Below are 17268 nucleotides of genomic sequence, written 5' to 3' on the forward strand. Positions count from 1 at the left end.
CAGTCTGCCTCTGTTTGCACAGCCTCTCAACCATGTGCAGGGTGGAGTTCCACCTTGTTGCAACGTCGATAATTAAGCGGTGCTTGGGAAGGTAGAGCAATCGCTGCAGCTTCTGCATACGACTGGAGTGGACGGGCGACCGGCGGATGTGCGAGCACAGTCTTCGCACCTTATGGAGCAGGGCTGTTAACTCCGGATAATTATTGAGGAAGCACTGCACCACCAGGTTCAAGGTGTGAGCCAGGCAAGGTATGTGTCTGAGTTTTGAAAGGGCTATGGCTGCCACAAAATTTCAGCCGTTATCACTAACTACCTTGCCTGCCTCGAGATGTAAACTGCCCAGCCATGACTCTGTTTGTCGCTACAAGTAGTCGGCCAGTACCTCTGCGGTGTGTCTGTTGTCGCCCAAACACATCATCTTCAACACAGCCTGCTGACGCTTACCACTAGCTGTTCGATAGTGGGACACATCGTGTGCAACACTGGCAGCTGCGCATGGAGTGCTCGTGCGACTGCGCTCTGTGGACGAGCTTTCGCTTCTGGAGGAGGAGGAGGGTCGAATGCCTACAGCCAACTGTTTCCTATACCGTGGGCTAGGCAGCACTGTCCCACCGCCGCTGTCCCCTGTGGACCCTGCATCCACCACATTAACCCAGTGTGCAGTGATGAACACGTAACGGCCCTGACCATGCCTACTGGATCAGGCATCTGTTGTGAGGTGCACCTTTCCACTCACTGATTGCTTGAGTGCATGAACAATGCGGTCTTTCACATGCAGGTGGAGGGCTGGGATGGCTTTTCGAGAAAGGAAGTGCCAACTGGGTAGGTCATAGCGTGGTACTGCGTAGGCCATGAGCTCGCGGAAAGCTTCACTTTCAACCAACCGGTTGGGCATCATCTCTAACGAGATTAGTTTGGCAACGTGGGCGTTCAAACACAGTGTACGTGGATGAGAGGATGAGTACTCTCTTGTCCTACTCAGAGTCTCTGGTAAGGTGAGCTGGACTTGAGAGCTGCATATGGTGGAACTAGCGGTGGACATGGTGGACTGAGAGCGGGTTGGTGATGGTGATGGTGTTGGTGGTGTTGCTGATGGCCTAGATTCAGTCTTTCGTAGCAATAACATTTTGTGTTGTGAGTTCATTTTCCCCTTCACCATTGAGGTCTGATGAACTCCCTCTTCTGGTGAAGGAAGGTAGTGAGGCTGATTACAAAGCTCCTGAGCAGAATGATGATGACTGGGTGACTGGGATTGCAGACTGGATATAAGGCAGCCAACGCCCTTCTGCCTTGCGGGTGATTACTCTGAGGGATTTTTGGAGACAAGTCTGTTTCCTGCTCCTCAAAAGCTAAGTTTTCTGCTCTACTTTTTGCACTTGTGTTTTGGTTTTGTTTTGCCTTGTTTTTCTGGATTTCTGCCTTTCCCTGCTGGGTGAGCTGAATTCCTTTTTGCTCTGTCTTCAAATAATACCTGAGTACTGATATAGTCTTTTTGAAGCCTAGCGTCTTCAGGGCTTTTTTCCCTATCAGTCTGTTGGCTCTTGTTTTTGAGAGGGTTTTGGCGGATTGCAGACAGCAGCTTTTCTTTTCTGTCCTATTTAGTTAGCTTGGGCCCCATCATTTGTTCAGCCTATCTTTCTATCTGTGTGAGTGTTTTTTCATCTTGCTTCACCGTCATTATATGTTGGGGGATGCCTATTGCTTTGGGGTCTGCTCTGGGGCAGTTTAGATTTCCCTTTCTGTCTTTAGGCTATGTAGTTCTCCGGCTGTGATCGAGGGGTCTAGGGCACCGTAGGAACCCCCCACGGCTACTGCTAGTTGTTGTTGTTAGGTTCGGGGTTCTGCAATCCGATAGCTGCCAACTTCTCTGGTTTTCTGGACTTAGCTAGTATTTCTGTTTTTGCCTCCTACGGTGACTCATTCATAACAATTGTGATTCCCTGACTGCTTTTGCCTTGCGACGACACCTCAACATTTGCTGCTGATGGTGTGCTAACCGGTGGGCTTACAGTGGGGGAAGCAATGTAGCATTGCTGACTACCTTCATTGGGAGCAGTTGCACATGTGGTACGTGAGGTTTGGTAGTCCGTCCACGCTTGCAAGTGCATGGTGGTTAAATGTCTAAGCATGCAACTGGTATTCAAATTTCTCAGATTTTTTCCCTCGGCTAAAGGTCTTTGCGCACTTCTTACAGATAACCTTTGCCTGATAATTAGGATTTTGTTCAAAAAAGTGCCACAATGCACTCTTCCTACAATGGAAGATATTTTGAGGCCTTGCACGCTGTGCTAATTTGACCGTCTGGCCAAGCTGTCCTGCAACTCTTTTGGTTTTTGTAACCCGTTTATGGACTGCTATGGGCCTGCCAGATAACAGCAGTTGCAATGTCGATGCCTGCTGCGGATCCTCCTCCTCCTCTTCTGAGCTATTGGCAGCGGCACCCTTTTCCCCCAATGGATGCCAATCTGGGTCAACAACTGGGTCATCCATCACCTCTTCTTCAATGTCATGTGCACCTTCCTCTGTGTCACCGTGTAAGGTGGTATAGTATGCAGGAAGGGGCACCTGAGTTTCATCAGGGTCAGATTCTGGCTCAGTACACTGCGAGGACAATGTAGTACTCTGAGTGAATGTACCAGCAGAAAAATCTAGCAGTGGCTGTGCATCAGTGCACTCCATGTCCAATTCATCTTGGACTGGGGAATTCACGATTTGACTTGATAACCCAGGCATGGTATGTGAAAAGAGCTCCATGGAGTAATCTATAGTGTGGCCTGCCGCATCTTTCACTTTTGGTAGGGGTGAAGGACACAAGGAAAGGTGTTGTTCCTGACCAGGAGCCTCCACTGATGACTCAGTGCTTTTATTTTTTGAAAGTTCAGAAGAGGAGGCGATAGAGCTCTCAGAAAAGGGAGCCTTCGAGGCCTTGTGGAGCCAGACGATAACGCAGGCTCAACACCTCCTGCCTTAGGTGCTATTGTGCTTTTGCCACTAACAGCAGATGCACCACCTTCACTACCACCATCAGTACCAGCTGGCAACCCCCGCCCACTTCCACTGCCTCTTCCACCATACTTCCCCATTTTTGGGAAAATGTACCCAAAATACCACCAGCTATATGGCACTGTAAAACAAGGTACAAGGTGTATATAGTATTGGGGAGAATTTGAACCTCCCTGGAGATTTTAGGAGGCTGAACTATTATCTCAGGTCCACTATAGATTACACCTCAATTTAACAGGCTGAAATTGGCTGGTGTATGACAAGGTACAAGGTGTATACAGCATTGGGGAGAATTTGAATCTCCCTAGAGATTTTAGGAGGCTGCACTATTATCTCAGGCCCACTAAAGATTACACCTCAATTTAACAGGCTGAAATTGGCTGGTGTATGACAAGGTACAAGGTGTATATAGTATTGGGGAGCAAATGAATCTTCCTAGAGATTTTAGGAGGCTGAACTATTATCTCAGGCCCACTATAGATTACACCTCAATTTAACAGGCTGAAATAGGCTGGTGTATGACAAGGTACAAGGTGTATACAGTATTGGGGAGAATTTGAATCTCCCTAGAGATTTTAGGGGGCTGAACTATTATCTCAGGCCCACTATAGATTACACCTCAATTTAACAGGCTGAAATTGGCTGGTGTATGACAAGGTACAAGGTGTATATAGTATTGGGGAGAATTTGAATCTCCCTAGAGATTTTAGGGGGCTGCACTATTTCTCAGGCCCACTATAGATTACACCTCAATTTAACAGGCTGAAATTGGCTGGTGTATGACAAGGTACAAGGTGTATATAGTATTGGGGAGAATTTGAATCTCCCTAGAGATTTTAGGAGGCTGAACTATTATCTCAGGCTCACTATAGATTACACCTCAATTTAACAGGCTGAAATTGGCTGGTGTATGACAAGGTACAAGGTGTATATAGTAATGGGGAGAATTTGAATCTCCCTAGAGATTTTAGGAGGCTGAACTATTATCTCAGGCCCACTATAGATTACACCTCAATTTAACAGGCTGAAATAGGCTGGTGTATGACGAGGTACAAGGTGTATATAGTATTGGGGAGAATTTGAATCTCCCGAGAGATTTTAGGGGGCTGAACTATTATCTCAGGCCCACTATAGATTACACCTCAATTTAACAGGCTGAAATAGGCTGGTGTATGACAAGGTACAAGGTGTATACAGTATTGGGGAGAATTTGAATCTCCCTAGAGATTTTAGGGGGCTGAACTATTATCTCAGGCCCACTATAGATTACACCTCAATTTAACAGGCTGAAATTGGCTGGTGTATGACAAGGTACAAGGTGTATATAGTATTGGGGAGAATTTGAATCTCCCTTGAGATTTTAGGAGGCTGCACTATTTCTCAGGCCCACTATAGATTACACCTCAATTTAACAGGCTGAAATTGGCTGGTGTATGACAAGGTACAAGGTGTATATAGTATTGGGGAGAATTTGAATCTCCCTAGAGATTTTAGGAGGCTGAACTATTATCTCAGGCTCACTATAGATTACACCTCAATTTAACAGGCTGAAATTGTCTGGTGTATGACAAGGTACAAGGTGTATATAGTAATGGGGAGAATTTGAATCTCCCTAGAGATTTTAGGAGGCTGAACTATTATCTCAGGCCCACTATAGATTACACCTCAATTTAACAGGCTGAAATAGGCTGGTGTATGACGAGGTACAAGGTGTATATAGTATTGGGGAGAATTTGAATCTCCCGAGAGATTTTAGGGGGCTGAACTATTATCTCAGGCCCACTATAAATTACACCTCAATTTAACAGGCTGAAATTGGCTGGTGTATGACAAGGTACAAGGTGTATATAGTATTGGGGAGAATTTGAATCTCCCTAGAGATTTTAGGAAGCTGAACTATTATCTCAGGCCCACTGTAGATTACACCTCAATTTAACAGGCTGAAATAGACTGGTGTATGACAAGGTACAAGGTGTATATAGTATTTGGGAGAATTTGAATCTCCCGAGAGATTTTAGGGGGCTGAACTATTATCTCAGGCCCACTATAGCTTACACCTCAATTTAGCAGGCTGAAATAGACTGGTGTATGACAAGGTACAAGGTGTATATAGTATTGGGGAGAATTTGAATCTCCCTAGAGATTTTAGGGGGCTGAACTATTATCTCAGGCCCACTATAGATTACACCCCAATTTAACAGGCTGAAATAGGCTGGTGTGTGGTGCCCCTGAGGGTTCAGTCGCCACAGAGGTACTGCACCTCCTCCTGAGGTGTGGTACACCACCATCCAGGTAAGGTGGAGACACCTGACCACACTCCAACACCTGCATCCCACACAACATAGTAGTGTAGCAAAGCACCCTTTGGTAGCTCCCTGCTTGGAACACAAAGCGTGCTGGGAGGCGGGTGGAGTTTAGTTTGCACTAAAAGAGCGGGAAGAGGATATGATTTGCTCAGTTAGTCACAGGAGTCTGACGAGGTCAGTCTGTGAAAGGAGATCCCCTGAGTGGGATGGATGAAGGAAGTGCTGCTGCTGACCTCAGTGATCTGAGTCCGCTGGCACAGGAAAGGAACATTAATAGAAAAGGATTGATACGGAACATGAGGAGAATAAGAGAACAAGGACCAGAGTTAGAGGAAAACCCTTCCCAAGTTCTAAGCGCAAGGCCGGGGTCCGGTCCCCGAGGTTGTATGGATACTAATGGTCCTGCATCAGACACCGGAGGAATAGAAGTAGTGGCAACTTTATTCCCACACAAGACTTGGGGCACAACAGCAATGTGAGTGAGCTGGGACTAGGTAGAAGGAGTCCCCGAAGTATGCCCTGGTGTCCTCCACTTATTCCTGCGCCAGCCTGCCCGACAACGCTACATCCCTCCTGCACCCGACACTACACCATCTAAGTGTCACTTCACCTACACTGCCCTGGGACGACAGCCCTGCCTGTGGAGGGCTATAACATCATTGCTGCACTACACCATCTGTCCCAGAGGATCTGTCTGCAGCGTCGGCTTAACATTTGCCGAACACCACAGGTGGCGTCACAAATCACTTATAAACTTTCACCACCATAAGTATACTGAAACAAGCCCTTTTGCAATGGAGCCCAAGGGCCACGGACCGGGTCACTGCTGCCGGCACAAATCCCGTTGAGAAGATCGACCGGCCCGGTACCGAGTACCCCACGGCCCTGGTGAGTGAGGGCGCTCCAGGTGTATGACAAGGTGCAAGGTGTATATAGTATTGGGGAGAATTTGAATCTCCCTAGAGATTTTAGAAGGCTGAACTATTATCTCAGGCCCACTATAGATTACACCTCAATTTAACAGGCTGAAATTGGCTGGTGTATGAGAAGGTGCAAGGTGTATATAGTATTGGGGAGAATTTGAATCTCCCTAGAGATTTTAGGGAGCTGAACAATTATCTCAGGCCCAGTATAGATTACACCTCAATTTAGCAGGCTGAAAAAGGCTGCTGTATGAGAAGGTGCAAGGTGTATAATATATTGGGGAGAATTTGAATCTCCCTAGAAATTTTTGGAGGCTGACAATGATGCTCTCAGTCCAAGTATGGACGCAGGCAGCCTAATAAGCAGGAGGACTGCTGCACACAAAAGGGTGGAAAAATGAACGCTTGGTAACTGTGCAGAAAAGAGGAAGAAAAGTATTTTTGCTTTTAAAAAAGCAGTTTGCACAGCAGTGTGCAAACAGCAATTCAGCTATCAGGGAGCCTTATAAGGCAGCCTAATAACCAACAGAGCTAATGCACAAAAATATAGCCTCCCCTGTCACTGCACACAAACTGTTGTGTTGTACTGTGAAAATCGCTATCAGCAGAAGCAGTTGTTTTGTTCTTCTTCCCCGCCTAACGCTCTCCCTTATTCAGAATCAGCAGCAGCAACCTCTCCCTATGCTAAGATCGGCAGAAGTAAGATGACGGTCGGCGTGCACGCCCTTTTATAGCCCCTGTGACACCACACAAAGCAAGCCAATCACTTGCATGCTCTTCTCAAAGATGGTGGTGACCGATGCCCATGTCATCGCGTTGCCCACAGTGTGAGTCCTCCATCATTGGCTGAAAAAGGGCGCTGGAAGCATCATTTGAAACGTGACTTTGGCGCTCTGGTCGCCGACCTCATGGCCGACCTCACGCTATGGTTGGGTTTCATTTCGTTTAGCGAAAGTCAGCGACTTATGAATTTGACCGACCCGTTTCGCTCAACTCTAATTATCAGTAATATTAGGTAGGTAGTGTGTGGCGGTATATTTGGATATTTGACATTGGACAATAAACCTATGCAAATACATATTTTATTGAATACAAAAAAAACTATTTTACACAACCGCTGAGAAGTGTACACCATCTGACTTTCAAAGAGTCACGTGACTGAAAACGTCATCTAGGTCCTACAGATCCTGAACCAAATCCACACGCTACACGTGCAACAAGCGCTGGACAGCAGGACGCCACCGTTCAATGTATGTTACCGGCCGGGACATCGCTGTGATCTATTGTCTAATAGCTGACAAGCCTTGACCTTTTTTGCAAAGATCTACGATGGAAGGAATTGTCCAAACTAATTCGGCAACCCAGCACTCGCATTTGATCCTCACGTCAAGGAATCAAGGTAACACAGTATCTCCTTTTACCGCGGTTTCAATTTCAATTTTATAAGAGTGTCTGTCACAGGAACAGTGGAATTTGACATATAGGGACTTCTTACAATTAATTGTAACACGTTTTAATAGATAAGTGGATTCCTTTTCCTCTGGCTATTTTGGATAAGCATACAAAAGGAACCGCTGATTTTTCCTAAAGTGCAAGATTTTAAACATATGGACATAATAGCGCCTAGGATCTCAGGTAATGCGCATTACCCTTAGTATCTGCTTAAATTATACAAGTGAATTGTTATCTAAAACTTATAATTATTTGGTCTTGTTTTTGTACAGAATTAATTTTATATTTTATTAATTGCCAGTTTCTATTATCTGTTCTGGAATTTTGACAAGACTTTTTTATGGTATTAATATCCTAAACCTGTAGCACATCAGCACGTTATGAGAGCATCCACCATCATATATTAAGGTAATTCTAACGATTTTATGCTTTCAAATCGGTCCATTTTAAAAAAGGTATTATAATCTCATTTTTGCGGTAATATTTATTAGCATATATTGCTGAATGATTTGACACATGAATGTCTGATTCTATTCTACGAGAAACCTCCGCAAAAATTCTTATTTTATTTAGATTTTTACCTTATAGGTTTTGTTGGTTCAGACCCTTATGTTTGCTGCGGTTTTTAGGGGGTATTAATGCGCCACTAATATTGTATAGTATGGTATTTGGGCTATTCATTACTTGGTGAGTAATTATTTACCTCGGTATATTTGAGTGACCCGTCCAGCATATTTGGCTTTTTATTTGCAGCCAATGAACATGCTGGGCTGGCTTGTCAAACACAGTAATGCTGGCGCCATCTTTGGTGTGGCATTACTGTGATTTGCTGGCCTTCCATTGTCATATTTAACCCCTTAACCCCCAAGGGTGGTTTGCACGTTAATGACTGGGCCAATTTTTACAATTCTGACCACTGTCCCTTTATGAGGCAATAACTCTGGAACGCTTTAATGGAGCCTAGTGATCCTGACACTGTTTTCTCGTGACATATTATACTTCATGGTAAAAATTTCTTTGATATAACTTGCATTTATTTGTGAAAAAAACAGAAATTTGCCGAAAATTTCGCAATTTTCCAACTTTGAATTTTCATGCCCTTAAATCACAGAGATATGGCACACAAAATACTTAATAATTAACCTTTCTCACATAGAATCATAGAATCGTAGAGTTGGAAGGGACCTCCTGGGCCATCTGGTCCAACCCCCTGGTCAAAGCAGGATTCGCTAAATCATCCCAGTCAGATGTCTGTCCAGCCTCTGTTTGAAGACTTCCATTGAAGGAGAACTCACCACTTCTCGTGGCAGCCTGTTCCACTCATTGATCACTCTAACTGTCAAAAAGTTTTTTCTAAAATCTAATCTGTGTCTCCTCCCATTCAGTTTCATCCCATTGCTTCTAGTCTTTATTTGTGCAAATGAGAATAAAGTTGATCCTTCTACAATGTGACAGCCCTTTAGATATTTGTAGACAGCTATTAAGTCTCCTCTCAGTCTTCTCTTTTGCAAACTAAACATTCCCAAATCCTGCAACCTTTCCTCATAAGACAGTGTTTGCAGACCGGTCACCATTCTGGTTGCTCTTTTCTGTACTTGCTCCAGTTTGTTGATGTATTTTTTAAAATGTGGTGCCCAAAATGTTTACTTTACATCAGCATAATTTTGGAACTAAAATTTTTATTTGTTAGAAAGTTATAAGGGTTAAAATTTGACCAGCGATTTCTCATTTTTAAAATACCATTTTTTTTAGTGACCACATTTGAAGGCACTTTGAGGGGTTTATATGATAGAAAATATCCAAAAAGGGACACCGTTCTAAAAACTGCACCCCTCAAGGTGCTCAAAGCCACATTGAAGAAGTTTATTAACCCTTCAGGTGCTTCACAGAAATTTTTTGAATGTTTAAGAAAAATTCACATTTAACTTGTATATATGTGTATGGTGATATTTGTCTGGTCCTTATATATATATTTTTTATTATGTTACTATTTTTCTCTTTTTATATATGTCTGATGTCATAAACTTTTGCAGTATTGTTGACTTTATATAATCTATAATTATTTCTTTGCCCTATGTATATTATGGAAATGTTTTTCATGTATATATTGCTATATTCTATTGACTACACATGATATATTATACTTGTATTATGAGTGGTAATTTGTTTCTCTATATAATCAATATTTTGATTATATACAAGCTTTATCCCTCTTTGGGAAACATGTGTATGTATATTTATTTACATCTTGTTTTATAGCAATCGATATTATTATTTTCATGAATCTCATGTATGATATATGGAATCATTAGGCTTAATCACACATTCAGGTTTTGTATATAGTTGTGCGCATCGCTGATTGACGTCCGGGTAGACTGCAAGACATTGGCATCTTTATGCACCTGCTAACATGCACTGCTGTGCGGTAATTAATGGCATGACGCCAATTAGCCTTGTGTGTCTATGATGGATGGTGACAGCGCATGTGCCAATTTACTCTATACACCTGAGTTTGTGCATTATATATAGACCTTCTAACTGTGATAGCAATATCCCCCTGACGAAGGAGTTCTTCCGAAACGCACGTCGGGGCGCATTACTCTGGTAATCCGCCTCCACCACTGTCCTTCATTCAACCCACTGGGTAATATACTATGCTTTATTAAGCTATATGCCTTTTCTATTATTGAGCGCTAGATACTTTGTTCATTCCACAATGTCATAGATCTAGTCTTGTGCTGGCCCATGTTTACTACATAGCACTACATGGCAATTTAATCCACCACATAGGTTATATGTTAACATGCTAGCACTTGATACTCTGTTCATTGCACAATGTCATAGATTGTATTCCTGTGCTGGCCCATGTTTATTATATAGCGCTACATGGCAATTTAATGCATCACATTAGGTTATATACCTTACCATTAAGCGCTTGATTTTTTATTCATTACACAGTGTTACATAGTATCTTTCTTGTGCTGGCTTATTTTCTATACATAACGCTATATGGCAGTTTATCATATTATATTGGGTCATATGCCCTCTGTGCTATAGAATCGCTGGATATTTTGACTAATGCATACATGGTGCGCTAGACATTTTTCTATATAAGCGCTCTTATAATTGTAGATTGCATTTTCTTGCTGATCCATTCTAGCATATAGCGCCACATGGTAATTCATTCTAGGGTTTCATGTTTTGCTATTGAGCGCTAGACATTTTGTTTATTGGCATAGCATTTACCTAGTGCTAGGAATTTGTCTCTCACAATTGCATATTCGAGCACTCTTTATGTGAGCTCAGTATTTTTTACCCCATTATTCCAGCAGCTATTTCTTCACAATTTTGAGTTATTTCACTTCTGTGTCATTTTTTTTATATATATAATTGTTTTTTACACATATTAATAACACATATGTTATTTTATCACAATTGCTATATAGCGTTTTATATTTGACAATTTTCTCATTGTATACCACCATTATATATATTTTTTTTTTTTTTCACTTTACTTATTTTCATACACTTATATTGATACTTTTTTTGCTGCGTTATTTGGGGATTATTATACATTTTTGATCTTTACCACAAAAAATTTTCTTGTGCAGTGGTGAAATTAATATAGTATGTAATTACTAATACATTGAGGTGTTCTTTTTGCCATACTATATAACAATTTTATATGTCTTTTATACATTGTTGTTGTATATTGTGCTAGAATCTATAATAATAAACATTATTTTTGTTATATTTTCTTTGGTTTTCATTGAATTTCTCATATTTACACATTTATTAATTTGTGGTTCGTGTACATCACATGGTAGTTCCTTCTTTCTTTACTGATACCGGATGGTCTGCCATCCAACCTTAAAGGAACACATTGTCAATTTACTAAATTATATATTATTTTTGTATATTATTGATTTATTACACATTGTTGGAGTGTTCCTTTACGTCTTTCCTTGATACCCCATATCTAGGGGTAAACCACTGTTTAAGCACATGGCACATGTCGAAAGTAGCGTCGTTTGACTTTTTCAATGAAAAATTGGCTGGAATTGAGATCGGACGCCCCTGATGTGCCTGAACAGTGGAAACCCCCCACAAGTGACCCCATTTTGGGAAAACTAGACCCCTAAGGAACTTATCTAGATGTGTGGTGAGCACTTTGAACCCCCAAGTGCTTCACAGAAGTTTATAACGCCCGGCCGTAAAAATAAAAAAATAATATTTTTTCCACAAACATGATCTTTTAGTCCCAATTTTTTATTTTCCCAAGGGTAACAGGAGAAATTTGGGTCTGACTGTGTCCTGGGAGGGCTTCCACATAGATCCCAGGAAGGTGCAAGCGATCGCTGATTGGGTACAACCCCAAGACCTTAAGGGGCTTTAGCACTTCCTGGGATTTGCCAATTCTTATCGCAAATTTATTAAAGGGTTTTCATTGGTAGTGAAACTCCTCACTGATATCACTCGCAAGGAGGTGGATGTGAAAGAGTGGTCGGAGTCCACCAAGAAGTCTTTTCTGGCGCTAAAAAAATGTTTCATGACCACTCCAGTTTTGGTTCAGCCAGATTCATCCAAACTCTTGATTGTGGAGGTGGATGCTTCTGAGGTGGGGGTGGGAGCAGTTTTGTCTCAGGGACCTGCCACATTGACCAATCTCAGGCCCTGTGCCTTCTTCTCCAAGAAGTTCTCTCCCGCCAAGCGAAAATATGACGTGGGCAATAAAGAGCTTCTTGCTGTCAAGCTGGCATTCGAAGAATGGAGACACTTTTTGGAAGGGGCGGCTCATCTTATACCGGTGATCACGGATCACAAAAATTTGGCCTATATCGAGTCAGCGAAAAGATTGACTCCTAGGCAGGCCCATTGGTTTCTTTTTTTCCTGATTTCAGTTTAGTATCACTTTCTGTCCTGGTTCTAAGAATATCAAGCCTGTGTCTCCCCCAGAACCGCCATCCTCCATTCTTTCTCCCGGGGTGGTGGTAGTGGGGATCTCGTAGGAGTCGGAAGCTTCCAAGCCAGGAAATAAACTGTTTGTTCCAGTCCAATTTCGGGGTAAACGCCTTCAAGACTTCCATGAGTCCAAACTGAGTGCTCATCCAGGGATCGCGGCCACACGAGAGATGGTGGCAAGAGTTTTGTGGTGGGCCTCTCTGAGTTCTGATGTCAAAAAGTTTATATCTGCCTGTAGGGTATGTGCATGTTCTAAGAGCTCTCATAGCCGGCTGGTGTGGGAATTGGTGCCTTTACCGGTTCCTGAGAGGTCTTGGATTCACCTGTCCATGGACTTCATTACCGGTCTCTCTCCATCCAGGGGTAATACAGTGATATGGGTGGTGGTGGACAGGTATTCCAAGCAAGCTCATTTTGTCCCTTTGTCCAGGTTATTCGTGCAGCATGTGGTCCGTCTGCATTGGGTACCCATGAATGTGGTGTCTGACAGAAGTGTGCAGTTTGTGGCCAAGTTTTGGAGGGCGTTCTGTAAGAAATTGAGTATTTCTTTGTTGTTTTCTTCCACATCCGGAGAGTAATGGACAGACAGAATGCACCATTCAATCCTTGGAACAGATTGTTAGGTGTTATGAACGAGTCACCGTAGGAGGCAGACACAAAAATAGAAGCTACGTCCAAAAAACCGGAGAAGTTGGCAACTATCAGATTGCAGACTCCTGAACCTATCAACACAACTAGCAGTAGCCGTGGGGGGTTCCTACGGTGCTCTAGACCCCTCAATCACAGCCGGAGGACTAAATAGCCTAAAGACAGAAAAGGAAATCTAAACTGCCCCAGAGCAGACCCCAAAATAAAAGGCAGCCCCCAACATATAATGACGGTGAAGCAAGATGAAAAAACACTCACACAGATAGAAAGATAGGCTGAGCAAACGATGGGGCCCAAACTAACTACACAGGAAAGGAAAGGACAGTTGCTGTCTGCAATCTGCAAAAACCCTATGAAAGACACAAGCCAACAGGCTGATATGAAAAAAGGCCCTGATGCCGCTAAGCTTCAAAAACTAAATCAGCACTCAGGTATTTTCTGAAGACAAAGCTAAAGGAATTCAGCTCACCCCAGCAGGGAATGGCAGAAATCCAGCAAAACGAAGTCAAAACACAAATGCAAAAAGCAGAGCAGAAAACTTAGCTTTAGGAGAGCAGGAATACAGACTGGTATCCAAGGATCCCACAGAGAAATCACCCGCAGGGCAGAAGGGCGTCGCCGGCCTTATATCCAGTCAGTCACTCCGCTCAGCCAGTCATCATCATTAGTCTCAGATGTTTGATAATCAGGCTCACTACCTTTCTTAACCAGCAGAGGGAGTTCATCGGGCCTGAGTGGTGAAGGGGAAAATGAACTCACAACAGTACCTCCCCCTTGAGGAGGGGTCACCGAACCCTCAACCAAGCCACCAGGGCGATCAGGGTGAGCCCGATGAAAGGCACGCACCAATCTTTTGGCATGAATATCAGAGGCAGAGACCCAGAAATTATCCTCCTGACCATAACCCTTCCACTTAACCAAATACTGGAGTCTCCGTCTAGCCAGACGGGAATCCAGTATTTTCTCTACCTCATATTCCATGTTACCTTCCACCAATACAGGGTCTGGAGGTGCCACCCCCGGAACAACAGGCTCAACAAACCTCTTCAACAAAGACTTATGGAACACATTATGGATTTTAAATGTGACAGGAAGAGCCAAACGAAAAGAGACCGGATTAATAATCTCCAAAATCTTGTAAGGTCCAATAAATCTAGGTTTAAACTTAGGAGAAGCCACCTTCATAGCGATATTTTTTGATGACAACCAAACCATATCACCAACCTTAAACTGGGGACCCATGGTCCTATGTCGGTTGGAAAACCGCTGGGCCTTTTCCTGGGAGAGGGATAACTTATCCACCACTTGGTCCCAGATCTGGTGCATTCTCTCCACCACAGTGTCAACACCTGGGCAGGCAGAGGGCTCCACTTGCCCTGAAGAAAATCGAGGATGAAACACAAAGTTACAAAAAAAAGGTGACATCAAATTGGCAGAACTAGCTCTATTATTTAAAGCAAATTCGGCCAAGGGCAAAAATGAAACCCAATCATCCTGATCAGCGGAAATAAAACATCTCAAATATGACTCCAAGGTCTGGTTTGTTCTCTCTGTCTGCCCATTGGTCTGAGGGTGAAAAGCAGAGGAGAAGGACAACTGAATACCCAGCTTGGAGCAGAAAGTTCTCCAAAACCTAGACACAAGCTGAACTCCTCTGTCAGATACAATGTTCTCAGGAATCCCGTGCAAGCGAACCACCTGTTGCAAAAACAATGGCACCAACTCAGAGGAAGATGGCAACTTAGGGAGTGGTACAAGATGGACCATCTTAGAGAATCTATCACAAATCACCCAAATAACAGTCATTCTCTGAGAGACAGGCATATCAGAGATAAAATCCATTGAAATATGGGTCCATGGCCTCTTGGGGACAGGCAAAGGCATCAACAACCCACTAGAGCGAGAACACGATTTAGACCGGGAGCAAGTCCCACAGGACTGCACAAAATTCCTAACATCACGAGACAAGGAGGGCCACCAAAAAGACCGACTCACCAGATCTTTAGTACCAAAAATACCTGAATGACCAGCCAAAGCAGAGCAATGAACTTCAGAAATCACTCTCTTCTTCCACTGGTCAGGAACATACAACTTTCCACTGGGACAACGCTCAGGTTTGTCCTCCTGGAACTCTTCCAGAGCACGTCTCAAATCGGGCGAGATGGCAGAAAGAACTACCCCTTCGCCTAAGATGGTAGCAGGCTTGGTCACCACAGGAGAATCAGCAAAGAAGCTCCTAGAGAGGGCGTCCGCCTTGACATTCTTAGTTCCAGGAAGAAAAGAAACCACAAAATCAAAACGTGTAAAAAACAAGGCCCACCTAGCCTGTCTAGGGTTCAAGCGCTTAGCCGACTCTAGGTAAATCAAATTCTTGTGGTCAGTGAGGACCACGACTTGATGCTTAGCTCCCTCCAACCAATGTCTCCACTCCTCAAATGCCCATTTCATGGCCAACAGTTCCCGATTCCCCACATCATAGTTACGTTCAGATGGAGAGAACTTTTGGGAAAAGAAAGCACAGGGATTCATTTTAGATGTTACAGGATCCTTTTGGGACAAAACAGCTCCTGCACCAATCTCAGAAGCATCCACCTCTACCTGGAACGGAAGTGAGACATCAGGTTGCCGCAAAACCGGGGAGGAGGTGAATCTTCGCTTCAACACCTGAAAGGAAGAAACAGCCTCTGGAGACCAATTTAACACATCAGCGCCCTTCTTAGTCAAATCAGTCAATGGCTTGGCAATACTAGAAAATTTTGCTATAAATTTCCGATAAAAATTAGCAAAACCCAAAAACTTCTGAAGGGCCTTCAAAGAAGTGGGCTGAACCCAATCGTAAATGGCCTGTACCTTGGCCGGGTCCATTTCAATAGTTGACGGAGACAAAACAAATCCCAAAAAAGAAATCCTCTGTACTCCAAAAAGGCATTTAGATCCTTTAACATACAGGGAATTCTCCCTCAAGATCCGGAACACAGTCCGAATATGTTCCACATGAGAATCCCAATCCTTGGAGAAGATCAAAATATCATCCAGATAGATAATCAAAAATTTATCGACAAAATCTCGGAAAATATCGTTCATGAAGCACTGGAAGACAGAAGGGGTATTAGTGAGCCCAAAAGGCATCACCAGGTACTCAAAATGTCCCTCTGGAGTATTAAACGCCGTCTTCCATTCATCCCCATGCTTAATGCGAATAAGATTATACGCCCCCCTGAGGTCAAGCTTGGTAAACCAGCAAGCACCTTTAACTCTAGAGAATAGATCCGAAATCAGGGGTAACGGATACTGATATTTAACAGTAATTTTGTTGAGGGCACAATAATCAATACAAGGTCTTAATGATGAATCCTTTTTGGCTACAAAAAAAATCGGCACCTAAGGGTGACGAGGATGGTCTAATATGACCCTTCACCAACGCCTCCTTAATATAGGATCGCATAGCCTCGTGCTCGGGTACAGATAAATTGAAGAGTCGACCCTTGGGGAATTTACACCCCGGGCTCAGTTCAATTGCACAGTCATAACTCCTATGAGGAGGCAGAGACACAGACTCATTCTCACTAAATACATCATAAAAGTCCGCCAAATAATCAGGAACATCATGCGACTGAGGAGAGGTGGAAAACACAGGAGCCTTACTAAAGGCACACCGACAACCCCAACTCACCACAGACACAGATTTCCAATCCAAAACTGGATTATGAATTTGCAACCAGGGAAACCCCAGAACAATGGTATCATGCAGATTATGCAACACCAAAAATCTGCAATTTTCTTGATGGTCTGGGGCGACCCGCATTACCACCTGGGTCCAAAACTGAGGTTTATTTTTTGCAAAAGGAGTAGCATCAATCCCCCTCAAAGGGATAGGCGTCTGCAGAGGTGTCATCGGAAATCCACAACGTTTAGCAAAATCCAAGTCCATTAGGTATAGAGCTGCTCCTGAATCCACAAAAGCCTTGGTGGAA

The sequence above is a fragment of the Dendrobates tinctorius genome, unplaced genomic scaffold (genome assembly GCF_039654945.1).
Source record: "Dendrobates tinctorius isolate UK_male_01 unplaced genomic scaffold, ASM3965494v1 ptg000040l, whole genome shotgun sequence".
In the NCBI taxonomy this organism is placed as follows: domain Eukaryota; kingdom Metazoa; phylum Chordata; class Amphibia; order Anura; family Dendrobatidae; genus Dendrobates; species Dendrobates tinctorius.